Below are 20,588 nucleotides of genomic sequence, written 5' to 3'. Positions count from 1 at the left end.
TGTAAACCCATAATTAGTGACTTAATTAATTACTCAGTGGTGTCATCTGACTGGAAAAATGGAGCAACAATAGTATAGTGTCAGTGTTCAGAATCTAAGAAGCACAGGGGCAAAAACTGGCAATAGAAATTATGATGGTATGAATCTTTCAGTGTTAATTTTCTCATACTCATAAGTTTGTTAGTTTCAACAAACTCAAAGTATTTACTCAGAATGAATGGTAACAATGCCTCAGATTTTACCAATTAGCTGAAACTGTGTTTCCACTATATGTTGTTATTATAATCATAATTAGCCACATCTTTTAGTTAATAGAACTTCTAGTAAAAGTAACTGCATCATTGAAATCAGTATGGCCAATATTACAAACTAAATAATAAATCTGTGTGGAATACAGTTCATATAAATTGTTGGCATATTGTGGTATGTGTAACTCCTTACATAAATAACTATATTGAAAATATGACAAAGAAAACAAGAAAAAATTTAATTACTAACAGGGCTTGAAGTCATATATAACAGATGGGGTAGTTCCAACTAGCTGTGTCACGTAATCCCACATTGGGTTATATAGACAGATGATAGATAGGTGACACTATGACTCTGTGTACACCAATTCCTTACAAATATCTTAAAATACATTGGAAACAAAGCTTGAATTTTTCATATAACCCTAATTTACAATGACAGACATCAAACTGTAAATAGACTGATACTGGTCATTGCCCTTCATCTCGTAATCCTCCTGGCCTCAAACTTCGTTAGTCACTGTCCTCACCCATCCAGCCCCTTCACTGTTCCCATTCCAGCACTACACAGCTGTTATTCAACCACCACACCCAGTCTTTTTATTTCTCTCTTTTTCTGTTACTCCCTCCCCCCCCCCTCTCTCTCCACCTCTCCCCTGCCATCTGTCTAACCTGGAGCACTTCACTGTCGGTCACCCCTACCACACTATCCCTCTCCCTCCCCACCCCAGGCTCCTCCTTACCCCCAATCCAGTCGCCACTCCCATCATGCACTGGTGCTGCTGCTCGCAGTGTGGTTTCAGTTGCCTGAGACTCCAGTCGTAGGTGAGTTGTGTGTGTGTGTGTGTGTGTGTGTGTGTGTGTGTGTGTGTGTGTGTGTGTTTATTGTTGATGAAGGCCTTAATGGCCAAAAGCTTTAATAGAGAGAGTCTTTTTTTGTGCCCATCTGCGACTCAGCGTCTCTGCTATATGGTTAGTAGCAACTTTCCTTGTCATAATATTGATATGTGTATCTATAGGCAATAAATTTCTTAGATGAGAACATTTTACAAAGGAATAATAATAATAATACTAATAATATTTTCACATCTGTCCCTCACGGCACATCTAACCTGCAAAACAACCATTTTCACTGACACTTCCATTCACAGGCCCCAAATATCCAGATGGTGGGATCTCGTCCAGGCATTCCAGACAGTATCCATAGCTACACTTGTGTTGAGGAACTGACAACATGAAAAGTTTATACAAAGTAACTTATATTAGCAAAACAGTACATTCGTTTTTTCTAACCCCAGAAAAATTAATCAAAATTTTTCATCACACATTTAACATTTATTTATTTATTTAACCTGGTCTGCTTAGCTTACATCAGAGCAGTGTTTCACATATACAGTACCTTTCTTACATTATGGTTCCTTAAGAAATAACAATTTCAGTATGACTGTATATGAGAGTATTAAAATCATTTGAATGTCTATATTGACAATGTGAGTAAGTATTACTGACTGTGAACTAATAAAGTTAATACTGGCAGAACTTGTACTACTGCTGTTGCTTCCACAAATAGTGATAACAATAATAATAATACTAGCAATGATAACAATAATGACAGTGGTAGGTACAAAAAGAATTTATAGGTGTACAAAATTGAGCTTTTCTGGTATGGCAGTTTCTAGGGATAGGAAATTTAGGGAAACTGCATCAGCTAAGAACACTGGGGAAAGAGGAAGATCTGGTTGGAAAGGAGGATGTACTACGATGTTGAGTACATACAAGGACAATGGTAATCTTATTGTTGCTTTAGTTGATATGTCATTAATTGTCTTCTGAAGCCGGCCGGAGTGGTCGAGCGGTTTTGGGCGCTACAGTTTGGAACCGCGTGACCGCTACAGTCGCAGGTTCGAATCCTGCCTCAGGCATAGATGTTTGTGATGTCCTTAGGTTGGTTAGGTTTAAGTAGTTCTAAGTTCTAGGGGACTGATGACCTCAGAAGTTAAGTCCCATAGTGCTCAGTGCCATTTGAACCATTTTTGTCTTCTGAAACTGGAAGTGTTGTTCTGTTCTATAATATAATGTTGGAGCTTATTCCAGAGTCAGGTTCCTGTCACTGAGGAGGACTTCAAGAAAGTGGGCGAACAATGGAGTGAGAAAGAAAGTATTTTTCTCTGATGCAAATGGGCATTCCTGCCATGGCGTTCAGATAAGAGCACTAAAGTTCAGGAGGGATATAAGGACAGTGTACACTAATAAGGAGACAGAGGGTATGGAGCTCTTTGCGTTTGTCTACACACAGCTAGGATAGCTGTGCACATAATGGTGAAATGTAATCAAAGAGTCGAATGGTACAAATATAACAAACACATGCCTTGTGGGATAACATCATTGTAAAAAATGGTTCAAATGGCTCTGAGCACTATGGGACTTAACATCTATGGTCATCAGTCCCCTAGAACTTAGAATTACTTAAACCTAACTAACCTAAGGACATCACACAACACCCAGCCATCACGAGGCAGAGAAAAATCCCTGACCCCGCCGGGAATCGAACCCGGGAACCCGGGCATGGGAAGCGAGAACGCTACCGCACGACCACGAGATGCGGGCTAACATCATTGTAGCCAATAATTGAAAGTATAAGTGTTTGTATATGTTTCTATCGGCAGGACCAGTTGTATCAGCTGCAGATTTTACTTCGCCTACGCCAAGAGCACGCAGATTTTCCGCTGGACAGTTGGTCTGTTCCTGTTGTCAGTTAATGTGTGGGGATGGCTGAGTTGCATTCCTCATAACTTTGCTTACGCTGTTCCGCTTCTGCTTGTAAACAATGTAATTCTCAGGCGTGAGCGCAGCTTGCATGCCCAGGATGCAGAGTCTGTTTTAGTTATTTAGCTAGGCAATGTGCAGGATTCCTTCTTACTTTTATGGTCTTTAGGGGAGCCTATTTGTCAAATACTTGAGTAGGTTTGTTATTAATTCCATGAAGGTTTTCGCTATGTACGAGAAGGAAATAGAAGACGTCCACGAAGCTATTTCTTGCGCCTCAGTACCAAGTTCATATAAGTTAATGTGTTTGGACTCTCGGTATGCAGTCAGTAGCAGTTTTTTTCTGGGACGTTCTAGCGAGTACGTCATGAAACTTATGTCATGGGCAGACATGCCAGATGCGGATATTTAGGAGCTAAGAATTACTCTGACGATTTCGTTGCAATCATATCTATGAGAGTGTGACTACAGTTCGTATGACGGGCAGGAGCAAGTTCAAGCAGTGACACGTTTGAAGAAGAATGGATCCGCTTAAATTTCACACTGAGAGAACTACTGAATAGAAAACTTACGTTAGTGTCATCAGTCATAATTGTATGCTCGTGTGTTAATTCGAGACTTGAAAGAGCAGTTTCGAAGATGGCAAACCCACCTACTTTAGGTGGTTTGCAAACGATCCATATCAAGCACATTCTGTTAAGGGATTTGCTGTCCATGAACATATATTCCACTTCTTTATCTTCATTATTGTTGCACGTGTGCACAGTATGAGACAAATCAGAATTTATGTACGCCCCTACTCCATCCCCGCTTCTGTCACATCTGACATGTCTTAGTTGTGCGAATACTTGGTCTGAGCCATGTCTATGGCAGAAGTATTACATAGATGCGAAACGTTATAATCTGGTCAACCACAGCCACGAAAAATCATGTTGGGAAGTAAAAACGCCTCAGTTCTGAAATCATTTTATTCTTAGGCACTAGCAGTTTCACAACACTTTGAGCTGCATCTTCAGGTGCAAATTGAAGTCAGTTCATGATATACATATCAAATTACAGGAAGATCCAGCGTTCGTAATCAGTCCCATGGACTAAATTATCCGCAAAAAGAAGAATTAATAAGATATAGTGGAGGGCACCCCTGTAATCGAACGTCACCATGTAGAGGTGAACACCCACTATCACATGCTACCTAGGTGACGGTCCACAGGTTTTTAGGCCATAATGTGCACCATTGCTTGCGTGGAATGTTTTCGAGCCAACCCTGAACTTAAGATACAAAATTAATGAACCTAATTTGAGGAAAAATGATCGAAAGAAAATTGCCAAAAATACTTTGAACACAACAAAATTGTATCGGCCCGTAGTTATTTTCTAAAATACCATAGAGCCCATTGTGTGTAGTAGTGTAATGTTCTAAATTCAATCTTTTGTCTTTAAAAAGGAGATATGCTTTTGGCTCCCTTGTGTTCTCTTTTCCCCCTGTTTCGCCACCTTCTCATGCTGCCGTGCTGCTGTACTGATTTCGAACGAGGGCGCTGAAACCGTCTTTTCTGACTCGCCTGTGGTGCTCGAATTTAATGGACGCAAACAGTATCTTTGTCGCTTCGGCGCCTCTCGCACATGTTTCTTGTGCTGCTCCTGTCATATGGGCCATAATTAGAGCAGTAGTCGAGTAAAGTCGGGACGAAAGAAGATGATGGAAATGCAGTGTGCAGTTATTGCGAATTACTCAAATACAGTACCGGTACCTTCAAGAGTACTGCGTGTTTTGGAAGCTTGCTTCGTTATCAGTGACTTTTTCCAGTACGATTATCTCATCTCTCTCAGGAAGCATTTAGGCCATATATTGTTTGGACGTCTGTGAGCCTTGCGCCAGACAACGGAAACAAGATGCATCCTTCGCGAGTGTCGGAAGCCGCATTCGCGAATGACAGGCGGTGAATCGAGCAGCGTCAACTGCACATGTGGGTACGTCTGCTAATCTGACAACCGTTTCTGGGACGCTGGGCGTCCGTTGCACTTCGTCATCACGGCCGGTGACCACTCTGCGCTTGTTCGAAAGACACAGGCTGTGGCAAAAGGGTATGCTTTGCATCTAATATGGCCTCATTTCTGCCAAAAATTGCGATCGTGTGTGTTAGGAGAGGAGCTGAAGGCGGATTCTGGGGTGCAGCCAAATGATACATCGCTTTTATTAAAAAATATTCTCGATCCAGCCCTGCTTTGGGCACTGATACACGCTATAAAGTGATTACGGATAAATATACTGCACGTTCAATTTCATCTGTACTTATTGCAGCACAAACCCATGTTTTATGGTATTACATGTCTTAAGGAGTCATCACTGTTTCCTTCTAGACATTTTGTTTTAATTTTCCCCACAGATAAAAGTTCAGAGGTGTTAAATCTAGTAGGCGTGCAGGGTATTTGGTATTTGCTGAATGACTAATCCAATGAATCCCAGGTGTACTGTTGAGAAGATCTATAACTATCCATGCACAATGAATAACACATCATTCATATTTGTTACACACGGATTACTTTGTATCCTGTGGGACGTCCTCCAGTAACTGCAGCAGCAAATCTCTCAGGAACTGTAGATTCGTATCACTATTTATAGTTCCATGACAAACCAAGATTGTTGTTTATCCATTTACCTCAGCCAGCATGAATTTTCAGCCGACAGCAGTCCGTATTGCCTAGAGTGATTTGCCCATGGTTTATAAACGGTGTTTTGTATAGAAACGCCACATTACTTGGCAGTTTTCGTGGACATCATAAACGATTTCGAAAGTCATTGCCATGAAACATTTGGTGGAACGAAATGTGGAACACTCCCTTATCTCATCTCATTTAAAGATTCAAGTTGCCTAGAAGTGACATGCTTGTTGTGTGTTACTGCTAAAATGTTAGTTGCATTTGTGTTATAATCTGCCGTTCTTTTTCATTGGCATATTATGGCGTTAAGACTTTAGTTTTATGAAACTTCTTTATAATCTCTACAAAGATTGTGATGATTTGGCACAATCAGGATGTGACTCAGTACAACCGCATCGATCCTCTATCAGTTTGGTAACACTCACTATAGAAGGAACCCAACATATCAGTCAGGTTTCCACGTTGATTTGTTGTTACTAAGCCATAGACAAAGCTTTCATAAGAAAACACGTTCTTTGTGAACCAAAAGCAGGAAACGTCACTAAAGACTATAGACTAATTTTGAAATTACTTGTATTATTTACATGGCTTTTTTATTCCTCCAAGTGTCTAGGTTTGATGACTATGATAAGCGAAGGCCCCATAAAAATATGTGTCGCCGGTACTATCTTTGGCGCAACAGTGGCGCGTTTTTACTCGCTAGTTGTCTGAGGAGAATACTCTCAATTTCAACAGAAATCAGACCCATTTATGTCCTAGCTTATCAATATGGCATCAGAAAATGATGAAACTGTAAGTAGCTTACACAATTTATCGCTAAAGTCGTTCTACATGATTATATGCAACAAATAAGCCTAACTAATTTATTGCAGTATGAACGTTCAGTCAAACAGTACATCGAGATATGTGAGAGATGTTTCCGAACTTGTCTCAAACCTCGTGGAACAATGCGACTTAGCCCTGGAGAGGTAATTAATACTGGCTTAACATAGAGGTTTTAGTGTGTAGAAGAAATTTATTCAGTCAATGCGCCTTTTTGGTTGTGCATAAGTAATATTTTTTAATGTGTCATTGTTCCATTGGAATTTCCGGAAAGAGCTGCTGAAACAGTATACTACCTCATGTTCGTAGAGCATGACGATTGATTTTAGTGTTTTGTCAATTCAGTAACTTTCAACACATCTCGTAATATTTGTCTGTATGAAGAATGTTGTGAACCTTTAATTGTCTGCCTAGTTTCCGAGCACTTCTTCCAGTCAGGTCAAGATTTACAGATGTGAAATTCGTCATTTGCCACCTGCTGTAATACTAAAAAGTAGAATATCACAACAATTACTTCCGGAAGTAAACTAGACACAACTACTATTGCGAAATTCCAAAGTTGTTGTTTATTTAGGAGATATGGAGTATAGAAATAAATTTACTTATGGTAGTTTTATAGCTAAGTATCCCCTTTAGTAAAACTGTAAGAAATGCTTCTGATTCAATATTATTGAACAGTTTTTTTGTAATATTTATAATCTCATATGTTTTAGTGCGGTACTGTACCAGAATTTATATATCTGTGTCCATGTTACATTGCTATTCAAAATTCGATTCTCAGGGGACAGGATGTTATGTGACTGAACAGAAAAGATGCCAATGACTGTAGTTACACCTTTAAAAACACAATTCTCAGTTTACACATATACAGTGGTCAATGATATATAATAACATTTATTTATTTTTAATGTAATTATCATTCATGGGAATTATGTGGGATTATTATTTTTCTGTAAGTCATAGTAATATACAGGAAGCAGTTTTTCTACTGAGGATTACACATGTAGCCATTCAGAGTCACAGTTTTCCCAGCAAATTTATACTGCTAGTGACACAATGAACTCTTTAACTTCAGCCTCCACAACACTGAGGTGAATGAGGGTGTTTTGGTGTGAAACATACAATGGAAGATACATTCTTCTCTATATGCACAAGACTATATTAGTGTGGGCTTCAGTACATGACCATAGGCATGTCTGTGCGTAGTCACTAACTTGAATGCAAACAATGGAACATATGTCCGTAGGAGTTTCTGATATGTAGCTAAGTGTATAACTGTCTTATTTAGATAGCTGCAATGAATGTCTGAGTCGTCATATGTCGTATTTGTGTTGTTATGAAAATTTATGAACTGAAAGGAAGAATGACCTTAAGCATTTATAGCTGAATTTCTAACCAACAAGGTGAACTGACTGTTGACATAGAATTATATTTTTTTCCAGTTTACTTGTCCATAACTTATCACTTCCCTTCTTTTGAAAATTCCATAAAGATAGTGATGCCAATTATGTGAATCACTCCTTACCACTCTTGTTCTGAGCCATTTCAAAATATTCTCCCATATGTTGTTGGCATTTATATTGCCGTATACCCTGTTTTGCCCAATATACCTGAGTATAGAGATATGGATGGTTACTAGTGGGATCACATTGAAGATAACTCCTCTTTGTGAGTGCTAAATACTCACCTGTATAGCTAATACCAATAACACATACATTTTTGGCATTGACAGTGCCAAACAGTGCATATCATTCTGTATAATGCTGAAGTGTTAGCCTAGTGCATATCATTTTTCCATCTAGTACTCACTGAATGAGTGTTGCAGTTGCTTCTGAATGAGTCAATATTGACAAAAAATCACATGGGAATATATATATATATATATATATATATATATATATATATATATATATATATATATATATATATATATATATTCCGGGAGACATTAGCAGTGGTCTACCTGAAATTCATGAGCTGACACCACAGATCAGTCTGAGTATCCTTCCTGGATTATGAATATTCTTTCTGAGCTGACAGAGTTGCCCTAAAATGTGACACAATATAAGATAATAGAGTGGCAGTACACAGAGTAAACTAGCATTTGAATTTGAAAGTCAAAGACCATGGAAATTATTCTTAAAGTGAAGAAAGTGGCATTCACTTTCTGCACAAGATCTCAAATGTGATACTTTCAGTTCAATTTTGTTCAATCTCTTTGAAAATCCATTAAGAGTGTACATTGTATGGATGTAGCCAGTTCATAGCCAGGGCTAGTTACATTAAATTTTCTTATATTTACAATATAAGGAAAAAGATAGATTGCTACTCACCATAAAGATGACACACTGAGTCTCAGACAGGCACAAAGAAAAAGCTGCTACACATTTAGCTTTTGACCAAAGCCATCTTAACAAAAGTAATCACAAACACACACACACACACACACACACACACACACACACACACACACAAACGTGCACATTCACTCCCATGTGTGAATGGATGAATGAATGGGCAAGTGTGCTTTTCCTTTCACGAAGAAGCCTTTAGCTGAAACCTAAATGCGTAATGCTCTTTTTGTTGTACCTGACTACAACTCGACATCTCATCTTAACAGTGAGTAGCAATCTGCCTTTTTTCCTTATAACAATGATATTCCAACTTGGAGTTTCCCTGGTTTGATTTCTTATATTTAAGTTATTTATGAACTTTCATGTAAATACAATAATCTTAAATCAGTTTAGGCCTATGTAAATAATTTCACTTTCTTTATATTCAGACATTCTTCAATGTTATAAAAGTGATTTGTTTATTCAATGTTATAAAAGCAATTTGTTATTAAAAATTGCTTTACCTGCACTTTGAATTTATGAAATTCCTTAACTTTCTTTATTGCAGCAGGCAATGCACTAAAAAGTATTTTGGGTTGATAAGGTACACATTTTTGGTAAAGGACGTTTTTGTGAGTGTCTCTGTGAAAATCATCTATGTTTCTTGTTTCATAGTTGTGACTCTGTTTGTTCAAAGCTGAATATTTATGGCAACTTTTCAGAAAGCACAGACATCAATAAATGTATAAGATAGGAAGTGTCATTGTTTTAAATTATTTAATATTTCCCTTCGTGACTCTCTATGGGAGACTCATTTCATTATTCCGATAACTCTTTTTGAAATTAGAATGTTTGTGTTTTCCTGAATAATCACACCATATCTTAGCAAGCTGTTCATATAAGCATAACAGTCAAACAACAATGATTCAGTGGAGCAGCAGTCCCTAAATGTTCTTATCGCATTTGAGTATTTACTTAGTTTTCTATTCAGAACTTCTAGATCCTTCTCCCCTCACAAGTGCCAATCCACCAGTATGCCGAGAAATTTTGTGTATGGAGCTTGTGCAATAGTAGAGTTTCTCAACTCAGCTTTTATGCTGCTTCCAAGAATGTATTCTGTCAACCCTTAATCCAAAGAACTTAAAACCATCAACCCCTCTGATGGTTTGATCACCCTGGGCAATAAAATTTTGCTTTTACAAGAGGTCAATGGCAGAAACTATGTGCTTTGTACTCTGTTATAGTGCAGCATTAATCTCTCCTCAGAAAGCCACATGCTCATGTTACTGACTGTCTTGTTACCTACATAGTGTACATACTGAAGTAATTAAAGTTGTGGGATACCTCCCAATATCCTGTAGAAACCCCTTTTGCCCGGTATAGTGTAGCAACTCGATGAGGCATGGACTTAAAAACCCGCTGGAATTCATTTGCAGAAATTTTGACCCATGCTGCCTCTAGAGCTATCCATAATTGTGAAAGGGTTGCCAGTACAGGATTTTGTGCATGAACTGACCTCTCTATTATGTCCCATATTGGGGGCTCTGGGTGAGCAAATTGTTTGCTCATATTGTCCAGAATGTGCTTCAAACCAGTCGCAAACAACTGTGGCCCAGTGCCATTGTACGTTGTCAGCCATAAAAATTCCATTGTTGTTTAGGAACATGAATTCCTTGAATGGCAGCAAATGGTGTCCAAGTGGCTGAACATGACTATTTCCAGTCAATGATCAGTTCAGTTGGACCAGAAGACCCTGCCCATTCCATGTAACACAGCCCACACCGTTATGGAGCCAGCACCAGCTTGCACAGTGCCTTGTTGACAACTAGGGTGTGTTGCTTCAAGGCATCTGTGTCACACTCAATGCTACAATCAGCTCTTACCAACCTATATAGGGACTTGTCTGCACAGACTGATATATGTCCAACTGATATGGTCATGAGCCCAGGAGAGGTGCTGCAGTGGATGTTGTGTTATTAGCAAAGGAATTTACACCTATTGACTGCTGCCATAGCCCCTTAATGCCAAATTTCACCACACTGTTCTAACGGATACATTCATCATACATTCCACATTGATTTCCTCGGCTATTTCATGCAGTGTTGCTTGTCTGTTAGCACTGACTACTCCATTCAAATGCCGCTGCTCTCGTTCATTATGTAAAGGCCATCAGCCACTACATTGTATGTGGTGAGAAGTAGTACCTGAAATTTGGTATTCTTGGCACACTATTGAACCAGTGGATCTCAGAATACTGAATTCCCTACTGATAACCAAAATGGAATGTTCCATGCATCTGGCCCCAACCACCATTCTGCATTCAAAGTCTATTAGTCCCTGTTGTGGAGCTTCAATCTTGTTGGATCTCTCTTCATATGAATCAACTCAATACGAATGACCACTCCACCAGTACACTGCCCTTTAAACATAATGTACGCAATACTTCCATCATCTGCATGTGTGCATATTGCTATACCGTGACTTTTGTCACGTCAGTGTATAACACTCTATTTCTTTCAGATAACACTTGTCTCATCCTCAAAGGGATAAATGTTTGGGCCAACTATCACGTTTAGTAACAGATCTTTTATAAGATCAAGAAAGAGCATATTGAATACTTACTGGATTAGTAAACAAAATAATAAAATATAGGTATTAGCAGAATACATGAGAATGGTTGCTGAGTTCTTCGGGATTATACTGAACACCAGTATCATGGAATATTTGCATTTTTTTCTAAATTTTGATAGCTTTTGAGAACATCAAAGTCAATATGACCGTGTGGCATGGACATTTTTTAGCATTTCTAAATTATTGTGCTTTATGACTTGTCTATAAGACCTGTGTCAATGACAGGTACACAAACAAAAGGTACAGAGCTTTGCTTTACTAGCTTTTGGAATGGAATTCCTTTCTCAAGCGTGTACAAGAAACGTGCATACAAACACACACACACACACACACTCCCATACATGCACATGCCTGTCTCCCTACATTACACTGAATCGACTGTGCACAATGTCGAGAGATGGGCATGTGCATGTGAGTAAGTGTATGTGTGTGTTTGTGTGCATGTTTGTCCTACAAACTTGAGAAAGGAATTTCATTCTGAAAGCTAGCAAAGCAAAGCTCTGTACCTGTCGACAACACAGTACTTCTTTCAGTGAAGTGTCTCCTATAGTCCTAAGTAATTCATTATTCTCAACCTGAACTTTCTGTACATAATTGTCTTTAAGACCTGTTCCATCTAAGTAAATAGCTTTGTTTCTAATTGGTTTGAACTGTAACAGGTTAAGGAATAGTGTTACTCTATTAACACAAATCCATCTGTATCCTGCCAGTTCAAAGATTTTATTATTCACTTTACTAACCCAGTAAGTATTTAATATGGTCCAGGCTATGAGTGGAGACTTCCTCTTTTACAACTATAATGATAACACAAATTAAAAATTTTTCTGTAAGTTCATAAATTTTATAAAATCAAATGAATTTTCTCAGTGCAGTGTGGCTTTTGACATTTACATGCAATATTGTTATGACAGTTCTAAAATTGTTGGTACTATATTTTAAGGAAAAATTATGTACATATCTAAGGTCCAGAGGAAGAGAAACAGCTAATACCATGCAAATCAAACCCTTAAGCCAACTGTGAGTTACCAATTTATACTGATTGTGTGTTCTGGGACAAGACAGGGTCATAAAGCCACATAGACTGCAGACTATTCGTGTGCTTATCTTCAAAAGTAAAGACATTAATGAAAAAAAGGCTCCTACATGTGCTAGAAGTGTGGGTAGTTTCGTTTGTTTAATTTTATTTCAAGTTTTTCAGGTCAGTGGAAGTGGTTTCAATACCTTAGGTGTTAGAGGAGTGTTAATTCCTTAACCATTTGTGTGTGTGTGTGTGTGTGTGTGTGTGTGTGTGAGAGAGAGAGAGAGAGAGAGAGAGAGAGAGAGAGAGAGAGAGAGAGAGAGAGAGAGAGAGAGAGTTTGGCTCACAATTGTCTTTTTTATAATGTTCTGCATGATTGTTCACTCTCTCTACATATTTCAGTAACTTACAGTAGAGTGTTATATGTGAGTAAAGTGAAGTATGTATATTGAAAAACTAAACAGGAAACAGTCTGTTGGGTAACTTTATGGCTATTGGCTATGCCACAGAACCCACAGTGTAGCTGTACAATACTGTTTGCAGCAGATAGATATATACAACATGATATAATTTCTATGCAGTAAGGCTGGTGGGTGTGTGAACAGGTGAAGATTTATTTAAAGCCTTAATCAAGTAGAAATCACTGTCATTTGATAACAGTATTAGTTAAGAGACATAGCAACAAACAGAAGTTCAAGAAGCTCTCTAAACTGTAGCATGATACTGTATTTACTCTGTATAGACTTTATCAATTTAGTCAGAGCCTGGAGAGAGAAAAAACAATAATTGTGAATATCATAGAAAGTAACTGTTCCAAGCATAATTTTTGAGCTTACAAACATAAGATACACACTTCAGTGTCAAATAGGTTCACTTTCTTAAATAAAATAATATCAAACTGTTTAAGATGTGGCTCACTCTCCTGGTTTGTTGTACAAAACTTTTTACCTCTCCACTGTGCTCATCTTTTCCTTGTCTGTAGACTCTTCTTCCTTCCATAATCCTTGCATTTATTACCAGTGTCTTCTCTTTTGCTCTGAAAGATAGATATGTATTCCCATCTTTCTTAGTTGTTGTTGATGCAGTAGGTGACAATTATGTGTCAACCAGACTGAAAGACTTCAAGAAGAGGTATACATTACTTTCCATTTAAGGAATTTGATGATGTTTTGTATGGAATGTGACACCACAGAGTACACAGAAGATCTTTAGGGACCTAAGTGAAACAAATGCCAGTCATATCCAGTGCGATGACGTTGTTAAAATAAACAAATAATTCACAGCATCCTCCCTGTTGGTGAAGAAGTCCTGAACTGGCACACATAGTAGGGTAGAGATACACTTCAGCTCTTGGATTATAAAACTTTTTCAGAAAGAGGCAGTGTAGAGTGTCATTGCAAATTTTCTACTGAGATTTGAATACAGTATCTGCAATGTATGTGGGCTTCTGAAGTGGGGAATGGGAAACAAGTAATGATTCTAATGCATGATTGTACTCCTGTTACCCATTAAATGCCAAATTCTTCTGAAGTAGCGCCAAAACAATGCTAGAAACAGCTTCAAGGTGACCAAGATAAGCCTGTATATACACTGTCTCACAAAAATGTGAAGTACTCAGAAGGAGTGCAGGAAACAAAAAGAAAGCTTTATGGCTTGTAAGGGTATTTGATGTAATTTCAGTGATTACAAAATTCAGTAAACTGTATAAAGATTCTGGAAGTATTAGCCTGCTTATCAGTATGACATTGCACCCACTCTGGCTTATATGCATGGGCCCAATTTGGTAGGGAAGGGTGTTATAAAGCTGTTGTATCCTCTTTTGAGGCAATCTGGCCAACAGCTGTTGTAACTGGTCCTGCATATCCTGGATACTGATACTGGTATATAGTTGATAACCAAGCTACTCAAAAACATGTTACATGGATATAGGTACAGGGATATAGGTGGTCATTGTAGTTATAGGTGGTCATTGTAGTACTTCAACATTATGCAGACAGTTTGTAGAGATATAAGCTGTGTACAAAGAAATAGGAGACTACAGCTATGTGTAAAGAAACTTTGGTAATAATACTATAACTACTGTTTTTGAGGAACAGTACAATCATAACTACCACTGATATTGATAGACCAATTCCGATATGTAGAAAGGGAGTGGATAGCTTCAGTGTAGTAACTTCTTGGTTGCTGAGAGACCAAGTTTGCATCAACATTCTGCACTTCCTAGTCGCAACTGAACCTTTGACTTTTCACAGAATGTTTTAAGGGGCCAATGATATGCGAGTCACATGGGGAGGTATTGGGGGTGGAAGAAGGATGTTCTATGACTCCCATCAAAGTTTTTGAAGGAGTCTGAAGAACTTCTTGACCATGAATCCTCTTTCATAACTGTGACACCAACGAAATATTGTGCAATGTGTGAGACACTGGTCTCCATACAGCTCTTTCATCTTCCAATAAATTTGTGAAGCATGCTCCCCTTCTGCATGAAGAAATCAGATAACCGCTCTTTGTGGTGATTGGAGGAATCCATCAGGCATCTAACTATGCAAACATCTCTCTGGTAATGAGGATATTTGTACAAATCTGTTATGCAGTGGTGCTACAGTTACTTTATCCCTTTCAGTTGGGTATATCTTATATGTGCCATATGTGGACAAGAAGTGTTCTATTAAAGAATGGCACCATGGTACTGTCATACGAGAAGTAACACGTGAGGACACAGGAGGTTCATCATGTACCGTTGTGCCATCAGAGTCTGAAGACTGTAATAAACAAAGATGTTATGTAATTTCTTCAGATTATGGAGACCTAGGGTAACATCTTATTTTCTGCCATGGTTGTAGGTACTTTGAGATATGTAACATCTGATTCATGTCTTTCAATATTTACACAATATTTTAGAGTCTGTCAAAGGTCTGGCTTGCTTAAAGTTTGTAAAGTATATATCAATATTTTTATACACTACTAGGTTAAACTGAGTAGTCTTCCTTAAAATATTGCAACAAACTATAAAATACAATCCTCAATTTTGTTTTATGAAATCAATATAACATCACTTATGTGAGTTTCCACTTTTATGTGTTGAACTTCATAAACTATGTTATTTTGAGCATAGGGTATGGCATAACACCTCTATTTCTGATGAACATTTAATTAATTTTGTCGCTTTCATAGATACATTTTAGCTCCTTAATATTTTTGAGTATTTTTTATGTGTGAGAAATATCAACTAATTTTGAGTTGTGTGAAATATTAAAAGAAGAATTTCATTCTGCCACCAGCTTTCTTCCTCAAATGTTCTGGATGCTTCTAGAACATTATATTATTGACACATACACTGTAATTGGCACCAAAGACATGAACTTTGTCACTAGTATTTCTAGTGTGCTGAGTTTCAGTTCATGACATTCATTGCAATGGATGACTATGCATAATGTGTTTATACTGTGATTTTACCTGATGTGAAAATGTTTGTGATTGCACATAGTAGAAAGAAATAGTGGATATGTAGAAATCAACAAGCTATGCCTTAGCCGTCTCTGAAACAAAACGCAGGACCAAAGTTTACTTTCAGTAAGGTTGTTAACTCAAGACAACTCCTAGACACTGACATCAACTGCTACATAAAGTACTTTTTTCTTTGGTATAAAGTTGTAATATTATCAATTTGTTAAAAGAATTTCAACATATGTGTGGTGTCATTACAGTGCAGACAATATAGGAAATTTCTTGAACATCAACAGTAGATAAGGGGGGACTTAATAAGACAACCAATGGCTCCCAGCACCATGACTCCAGGAATACCATTGCTGTGCCTCTCCAAAAAGAATGAGACCTCTCCAAGGTGAGTACCATACTCACCAACAATGGTCACCCAAGATAGTACAGAACTGTGATTCATTGCTGAACACAATGCGATGCCATTCATAGCAGTCCATGCTTCTCCATTGTGGCACCACTCCAAATACAGCCATTTGTGTTGTGGTGTTAATGTCAGCCTATGCCTGGGACAATAATTCCCTAACCCACCTGCCACTAGTCTGTATCCAATGGTGGGGTATGACAGAGAATGTAGCAGGGAGTCCATTAGTTTTTCTACGAGGGCAGGCACAAATGTTAATTGGATACTATGTGCTTGGTGTACAAATGGTGAGTTTCTCTTTTGGTGTCCAAATGTGGTTGACCAGTACCTTCATTATGAATATTCCTGCCCTTACATTCCCTTGCAGTCCAACATCAGGCCATTTTTCACTTATAGATGCTCCAAAAATGTGGGTATTGCATGACTTCACCATCCAAAACACTGGAGACACACAATGAGGCCCCTTTCAAACTCTGTCAGATGCTGATAGTGCTGTCTCACAGGAAACATCTCAATGTCCTTCACAGTGATCATCAAACAGCTGATGCTATTCACACCCCATACAAATTGCACCAGGTCTGGTAACATACTAAACATGAACAACACTAATCCAATGCCATGGCAGCTCTACCTGTCCCAGAAAATTGCAAATCCAATCATTACCTAATTGCTGATGGTGTCTACAAGTATGAAGTTACACTGACAGCTGACTGTGTCTTCTAGGTGCTTCCCTTTTTTGCATCTTAGAAAGGAAGGGAGAAATTTTTTTAAGATCAATGTGGGATGATTATGGAATAACAGTGAGAATCAAACATTCTGGGAAATGTTTACTAAAGTCAGTAAAGCCTCTTAGTCAAACTGGTGGAAGAAACAGAAAAATGAATTAAATAAAAAGTGAGCAACAAGCTTCAGATTGTTCTGCATTCATCCTACTTTTGAAAACAATGAAAATAGCGAAGGGTCAGGTGTGGCTGTTCTGTAGAAAAGTGAAAGTGAGAAACCTAGTAAGAAAAGTATAGTGCGAGAATAAAATTTTAAAGAGATTGAAGATTATGAGAGAAAAGACTATTGATATATGAAAGTCAAAATTGTTGGCTGCAAAAAGGAATGCCCAATAGACACAGAAAGCCCTGTCTCAGAAATAACAAAGAAATTTTGAGATAAAATTATAACTGGAATGAATTTTGGAGAGTTATCAATAATAGGACTGAAATCAAATGTTGTTCACTCTTGAAATTAAAAACAGAACCTTTAAACATAGGCAGGCAGTGATTCAAGAAAATTTCCTTCTGGACATGGACTGGATAGTAAAATAAAATGCCGATTTTGTTTGGGGTGGAAAAAAATATGACAATTACTGAAACTTAAATAATATTACTTTGTATAAAGCTAAGTTTGTTGTAAACTATGCAAAAGGGTGCAATCATAATAGCAAAATAACTATTATAGGGATAACCAACACCATTTTTATATTATTTATGTGATCAAAATTTTTTAATAATTTGTTAACTGTAAAGTCAATGAAGCTATAACTTTAAACTCTGAGTGGAAGACAAAGTTGGATGAAATGTCATGTGATTTGCTAGATATGTTTTGTTATAAACCAGGGAAAGTCAAAAGCTATCAATGCAAGATACACCTTAGACCTCACCAACCATTTTTATGAAACCCTATAGCATCATTTTTTCAAATATCAAGGCAGTAAAAAATGAGATTAAAAAAATGGAATCATGGGAAATCATAGAGTTATGGAAACAGAATATGAATAGTGGTATGCGGAATAAACTGTTCCCACTAATGTCTGCACATACATATATTTTGACAATTATCATACACATACACACAGTACAAGGTATGAGAACAGACTGAATTAACATGGCGGCTCAGATGAGCTACCTGAGTCCCAAAGATTAATGTTGTCGATGGCCGATAAGGCCACAGAGTAAAGTAACAGTGAATACAACTACCGTCCAATAATTTTTTCATAATAAGGTGGTCATGTCAGGCTTGTTCTCAGTTCAAGACAGTTGAATAAGTTCCTGCAAAGAGAGAATCATGGTCAAGAAAATACGGGATAACTATTATATAAAGCTGAATGTGTTAAGTTTACAAGCAGCTAAGATCTGTCTTAAAGTTTTCACCAAATTTGTCTTGATCCATGTTCTAGAAAATACACAGCATTTTTATAATAAGGTAGATGTTTTCAAATATCATGTTGCACCTTTTGATTAAATGTACCTGTTGCTGAATCTATTAGAGCCTTGGATTTTGTTTTGTGGAATGAAGTCAATTCAAAAATAAGTGTTTATGTAGGTGACATTCTAATAACAGGAAAAACACACACACACACACACACACACACACACACACACACACACACACACACACACACACATTCAGCCGCACTGATTTAGTTTTTGTGTGATTTCCCTAAATTGGTTCAGGCAGTTGCCAGGGTACAGTTTTTGATGTTGCTGACCAACAATAATACAATAATTTTTAAATGGACACACCACTATTTAACTGTATTGTTTTTTTTTAATTATGCCCCAGGTTTTGGACTTTACACCATTTTAAAGTGATTGAGTTTTTTGTTATTAACATATATTGAGCTTGATGTCCAGCATTATATGGTAATGACATAAACTCAATCGCTTGAAAATGGCATAAATAGCTGAAATCTGGGCATAGTTAAATAAACAACAATACTGTCAAATGGCAGTGTGTCCATTTAAATAGTTGCCAGGATGGTTCCTTTGGAAGGGTACTGCCAATTTTCCTCCCACACCTTTCCCTATTCCAAGCTTGTGCTCCGTCTCCGTCTCATTGTCGACAGGACGTTTAACACTGATCTCCTCCTCCTCCTCTTCCTCACCCTCCCTCCATATTGTCTCTCTTTCTGCACATCTCACAGTATTCTGTGCCGGGGAAAAAAAAAGTGCTTGTTTAGGCTTTTGACAGGAGATGACATTAATGTGACAGGTCAGTGTATAATAAGTGTTAACCTGGTATGTAACATAAGAATAATTTAATTTGATAATTACACACAAAAACTGGACATTTAGAAAAAATATCCAATCTATCTGCTTCATTTTTTTTTTTGTTTTTCATTGTAACATGTGTTTGCAGTCCATCCTTAAAGATAAGGAGCTGACTCCTTAGTGGTAGGGATTTTGATTGATCTGTGGAATTATGGTGCATTCAGAAGATGAAAGTGACTGTGCCATTAAGATTGCTGATATACTTCTGTGGGCTCTATCATATTCACAATTATTTGTGTTTATATCCATCAATTTCTTCAATTTTTGTATACCCACAGCCAACTCAATGAAAGATAGCTGCTACACTGGAAACAGAATACTCCTGTAGCATTAGACCTATAGTTGTGTCCTAAGCATCGCAGTTTAGTGGACTAATTATTTACTAAAATATTTTCTGTTTATTTAAATTCATATGCTGTATGACTTTTCAGTATATTATTGTGCTATATGATTGGTCACGTGAATTTTTGCAACTATATTATTATTGCATTATGAAAGAATATACGGATTTCATACTATGTTGTATTTAGACAATTACTATCATGTATGTAAGAATTACAGTGGCTTGTGTGTTTCAGGTAAATTGCATGGAAGCATGCATAAGGAGAGAATTAAGACGCAACAAACAGAGGGCAGAAATCACCTCTCAGCAGAATAATTAATATGTATTTGGTAGTGGATTCTGTTTTGAGTTGAAACATAACATTTAATGAACGTCATCTTCAAGTTTTTAAATGTAACACTAAAACTTTGCACATTATTGGAAGAAAAGTTAATATGTAATAAAAATGTTTGCCTTTGTAGATTATCTCTGTGTTTATTTCCCATAATCCTTGTACAGATTTCTCTGAAACAGTTTTTATAATTGTGCTGTGCTGAAGATTTCAGTCTGTATGTAAACGTCCTTAACTACACTGATTGTGACTCATCAGATATTCGTGGGTCTCATCAGATATTTTTGTGCTTGATGTGAATCCTTACAATCTTTCACTGACTCTTTAGTTGACTGTGCATTTTCAAGTAGCATATTTTATGAAAATCCCATTGTATCCATAACTCTTTCAGCATTACCACAGAAGTACTACAGTAAATGTTTCAGCATATCACATTCCAGCCATTCTTGCTAACATTCTTTCACAGGTAGATAGGCCGATGTTTCTACAGACAAAAATGAAATTGCCATTGACTTGAGATGTTCAGAATTTA

General features: G+C 37.4%; 1 long non-coding RNA gene across 1 annotated transcript; it reads left to right on the top strand.

Moving 5' to 3' along the window:
• The first annotated feature begins 6,356 nt into the window (after nt 1–6,356).
• On the top strand, nt 6,357–20,034 carry LOC124556775. Its single transcript, XR_006968690.1, has 3 exons — nt 6,357–6,467; nt 6,548–6,643; nt 19,961–20,034. It is a non-coding gene; the product is annotated as an uncharacterized LOC124556775 (long non-coding RNA).
• Nucleotides 20,035–20,588: the final 554 nt, after the last annotated feature.

This window comes from Schistocerca americana, chromosome X (assembly GCF_021461395.2).
Source record: "Schistocerca americana isolate TAMUIC-IGC-003095 chromosome X, iqSchAmer2.1, whole genome shotgun sequence".
NCBI classification, from domain to species: domain Eukaryota; kingdom Metazoa; phylum Arthropoda; class Insecta; order Orthoptera; family Acrididae; genus Schistocerca; species Schistocerca americana.
This window is presented reverse-complemented; position numbering and strand designations above follow the sequence as displayed.